Genomic DNA, 5,117 nt, shown 5'->3' with positions numbered 1-5,117 from the left:
TGTGACCTGACTGAATTCACTAAGTTCTAATAAGTTTTTTGGTACAGTCTTTAGGGTTTTCAACATATAATATCATGTCGTCTGCAAATAGTGACAATTTCCTTCTTCCTTTCTAATTTGGATGCCTTTATTTTTTCTGTCTAATTGCTCTGGCTAGCAATTCCAGTAGTATGTAAAAGTGGTTAAGAGTGAGCATCCTTGTTTTGTTTCTGATCTTAAAGGAAAAGCTTTTCACTGTTGACTGTGGATTTTTTGTATATGTTGTATATGTTGGCTGTGGATTTGTTGTATATGGCCTTTATTTTGTTAAGGTGTATCCCCTCTATAACCAGTTTGCAGAGTTATTATGAATGCATGTGGAATTTTGTCAATGGGTTTTCTGCATCTAATGAAAAGATCCTATGATTTCTATCCTTGGTTTCGTTACTATGATGTATGACATTGATTGATTGATTAGCAGATGTTGAAACATCCTTGCATCTCAGGGTAAACCCTACTTGATCCCGCTGTATGGTTGGTTCTTTTAATGTATTGTTGAAGTCAGTTTGCTAATATTTTGTTGAGGATTTTGCATCCATGTTCATTTGGGATACTTGCTTGTAACTTTCTTTTCTGATAGGACCTACTTGTGAGCGCACTGAAAAGCTTATGAAATGGACTGGAGTTCTCCATTTGGAGCTGGCAAAAGGCAGAAAAATTTTAAAAACGTATGTTGGTCAAATTTAAAACTTTTCTTTAAAGCAAATAACAGCTGATAACTTTGCTTTTCACATCTAAAGTCTAGAATAATTGATTGGTTTTATTAGGTTCAGCCAGTGTTTCCATTTCGACTGAACTAGTGTTTTTAATTTAGGGTGTGATTTGGGGCACTTCAGAGCTCTTGGAGCCATCTAAATTACTAACTATTCATCTATTCCACGTGACTTTATTCCATAAAATTAATTCTATCTATCCATATATATTCAACTAGAATTTGCTTCTATTAGATATAACTTTAAAAATGACCAGGAAGTTTGTTTGGCTTTTGTATCTCCCGATGCTGGACAAGGCAAATTGAAAGAACTTGATTTATTTTCGAATAAGCCTGCTACTTGGATATGGAAATAGGCCATGTTAGTTTTTCATTTTTTTTCCTGACATTATTTTCTTTTTTATGACTATTAAGTCCTTCCTCTTTGCTTGGTTGTAAATACAGGAAGTAGGTCAGCTCTTCCTTCTCAGAAGAACTAAAGAATAGAAAAAGAAGCTGTCTTTAACTTGACAGTACAGTGCTTAATATGATCCTACTTACATGCCAACTCTTTAACAGAGTGTTTACTATAAAAAGATATGGGAGGGGCACCTGGGTGGCTCAGTCGGTTCAGCCTCTGACTCTTGGTTTCGGCTCAGGTCATGATCTTGCGGTTTGGGGGTTTGAGCCCTGCATTGGGATTCTCTCCCTCCTTCCTTCCCTCCCTCCCCCTGCCTCTCTAAATAAGTAAATAAACGTTAAAACTTTTAAAAATACATGTGGGAAAACATAATCCTAATTCAAGCACAAAGATTTAAACAGCAAACTATAACAAGGCAAGATGTAGGATCATTTATTTTGTTCATAGCTCGAAAACAGTTCGGGAAGGCTGAATAAGTTGTAGTTTTGCATGGGTCGTGGAGCCTTGGTTCAAATTCAGGCTTTCTTTCTAATTATTTACGAGGGTTATTTTATCTTTCTGTGTCTCAATTGTCCTCATCCATAAAATGGGATTAATATTAGGAGTGACTATGTAGAGCTATTGTGCCTGACACAAAGCAAGTTTTCAGTAAAGATTAACTATTACTGTGGACTACAAGTCCTGCATCTTCCATATGGGAAAACCCATCTAGAGGGATGAACAAACCTGGCAGAGCTAGGGCTATGGTTCTTATTCTCTGATTTTCATCCACCCAAGATGGCTGTCGAAGTCTGTCGGGACAAATCCTTTCCACTGAGGAAAATAAATTCTGCTTTTACTAGGGGAGAAGAATTGTCTGATCTATAAGTTAACATGGAACATGTCTAATTTTTGAGGTATCTGGAAATCTACCATAAACAAATACTTGAAAATGAAAGATTTTTTGGCACATGCATACTTCTGTTTGACAATTAAAAAAAAATCAAAGTGAAAATCTCCTTATGTTGATCATATAACATTACACATAAGAGCATAAAGTATGCATTACAAAAAAAAAAAAAAAAAAAGAAAGAAAGAAAAGAAACCTTTGTGTCTCCTGAAACTACTCAATATACTATGCTATTTCTGTCAACAGAGTATCAGGTTCTAGATAAACAATTCCACCCAGACTTTTGGGTCAATGCTATTTAATATCATTTTAATTTTTTCACTATAAGCAATGCATTATGAAATATGGTTTAGAGTTTAAACTGAGATGAGCCTTTTAATGATCAGGAGACAAATATTATAATAACTTTTTTTAAAATTTGGAATATACAGAGAGTTCTTCAAGTTCAGCAAGCATGTGTAGACCATTTTTTCTATATACACCATGATTTCTTTACAAGACCAGAGCGTGCTACATGAATAGACCTTTCCATAGGGCCTCAATTTTAATTTTCCAGAGTTTGGAGAAGCAGTATCCATCAAGTTCCCTCAACTGTTGAGAATAATGCTGTTTTTGTCACACACAAGGTCTGTTTTGAACTCAAACATACACACCAACTGTAGACCATAGACTTGCAGGCCTGTCAGCACAATGCCCCATTACAGATTGTCCCTTTAGCAAGATGACTTCATTTTAGCAGCCTGTTCTGGTTTCTACATCCTTCCAGGTTTCACAGTTCAGTGCAGTCAAACAAGGTGATGGCATTTTTAAGGCTCTAGATTTTATTGGTCTATGAATAAAGGTAGGTGGCCAGGTACCATTTCAGGGTTTCAGCTGGCAACCTGGTACTAAATTTGAGTACACTGAGACTAAGACGGTTGCAATTTTTTTAATACTGGAAACATAAACACTGGCATTTATGGAAATGGTTGCTCTAACAGGAAGTGATTTCATATCTCATTAGCTGAAATAAGATTATGGGAATGTCTAACTTTAATCTGAAGTATCATTAAAACTTGGGACATACTATTTCTCAAGAAGAATTTATTAGAATCCAAGCAACCCCTATTTGCATTTTGAGCCTTCTACTTATTGGATGCTAATAAAAACCCTATACCATGGTACTTGCACATTTTTAATTTCCTATTAAGACATAATCATGTCTGAAACAGGCACATATATGGCCCATAAACAGCCATGACTGTTCTCTAAGTTGTATATATTCTTTACCCAGGAATAAATTTTGCTCAAAAATGGACTGTGCATGTACTGGAAAGAAGAGAGTCAGATAAAGACTATATATAGTAGGTAGAGAAAAGCTAATGAAGAGACACCTGGCCTCATAAGACTTTAAACGAATTCTTGGCTTTAATAGGAGTGAATGAACAAAGAAAAAACGTCCAGTTATACAATAAATAAGTCATGGCGTTGTAAAATATAGCACAGGGAATATAGTCAACATATTATGATAACTTTATATGGTGACAGATGGTAACTAGACTTCTCATGGGAATAATTTTGTAATGTGTAAAAATACCAAATAAGTATGATGTACACCTGTAAATAATAGGAAATTTTATGTCAATCGTGCTTCAATAAAAAATCGTTTAGGTTTTTTAATCTTTCATTTCCTCCCTTAGAATAGAAGCACTAGTAACATGTACTCACAGGCTGGTGACTACGAAACGAGACAGTGCACGTTAACAAAAAAACAACTAAGATTTGTCTGTTCTTTCTCTAGACAAATACTCTGCCACATCCTGTTTGAATGTGCTGTGTTTTGCAAAACGATATATAAATAAAAGGAAGCATCACTTGTGTAATGTGTGCATGTAGTATAGACATAACTTGAAAAGTATGTGGCTAACTGTAGCTAAATATGGAACACTTAACCAATTTGGGCATCATCATTGTACAGGGGTCCTACTCATCTTCTCTGTGTCTTTCCAATTTTAGTGTATGTGGTGCAGAAATGAGCTTGACTAACAGTAACTAAAAACCAAAGAAATGAATGTACAAAACTTGCTTCTGTGTTTATTGTTCTTGGCTTACCTCAGTGATTTTAGAATTCCATGTTCACTTTGATAATTAAACTCTCTTGTCTGCTACTTTGTATAATTCTCTCCTTTGTGAACTGAGTTCAGTGAAACACATTCTATATGGGAATGCACTCTCAAAAGCAGAACTGGCCCTCAGGTGTCTAGGGAAGGTCATTCATTCTTGTATCCAATTTTGTCCTATAAGGGTATGCAGCTGTCCAAGTTTTGCTTTTGTTTCACAGATCATTTAGAACAATTTGAAACCAACAGAACATCAAAGTTTTAAAAGCAGGCTATTCTCAATGTAAAAATTAAAGTACTTGAGGTGAAACACAAGCTCACTCTCCATGAGTGAGCAAGAAAGAAATTTTTGAGACCTCACAACTTTGCTTTGATAATTGAAAAATGCAACACAATTAGAGTCCAAGTAAATTTTTTTTTTTTTTAGACATTTTAGGGCATAGGCCCAATAGATAGGAGACCCCAGGGTTGCAAATATTCTTAAAATGGTTAGCATCTATTTAAAGTAGGGTTAATTCAAAAGACATGTATCTGCACAATAAGCATTGATGTCCTCTGGGATTCTGGTTACGCTTTTTATTCTAAACCTACTTGTAGGCTCACAGGATCTGAATCTTGGTTTTGTAAATAATTCGTAAATTTATAATCTCAATTTTTCACTCCAGTCCAATATCTCTTCTGTACTTTGTGTCTAATACCCTACTCTATCAATTCCAGTGTTTTCAAGGAAGAAGTGTTCAGGATTTCACAGTTACCAGGAAGAATCTGAAATCTTGCCATTTACATCTTTTCCTAGGTGGCAAAAGAGAAGTTTGAGAAGAAACAATTCGTTTTTAAAGTTTAAATCTAAATGAAGGCTAGCTTTCTCTTTTTCGCTTCAGTAGAAAAGTACAAAATAGAGCGCGGAGACTGCTTGGGATTCTCTCTGTCTCTGTCTCTCTCAAAAATAAAGAAATAAACATTAAAAAGAAGAAAAGC

At 35.2% G+C, this 5,117-nt stretch overlaps 1 non-coding gene across 1 annotated transcript; it reads right to left on the bottom strand.

The window, feature by feature from the left end:
- Positions 1-3,952: 3,952 nt before the first annotated feature.
- Positions 3,953-4,056, bottom strand: LOC131495209 (U6 spliceosomal RNA). The gene has a single exon (XR_009253836.1). It is a non-coding gene; the product is annotated as a U6 spliceosomal RNA (small nuclear RNA).
- Between the last annotated feature and the right edge of the window lie 1,061 nt (positions 4,057-5,117).

This window comes from Neofelis nebulosa, chromosome 14, assembly GCF_028018385.1.
Source record: "Neofelis nebulosa isolate mNeoNeb1 chromosome 14, mNeoNeb1.pri, whole genome shotgun sequence".
NCBI lineage: Eukaryota > Metazoa > Chordata > Mammalia > Carnivora > Felidae > Neofelis > Neofelis nebulosa.
The sequence above is the reverse complement of the archived record's forward strand: the minus strand, read 5'-3'. Positions and strand labels throughout refer to the sequence as shown.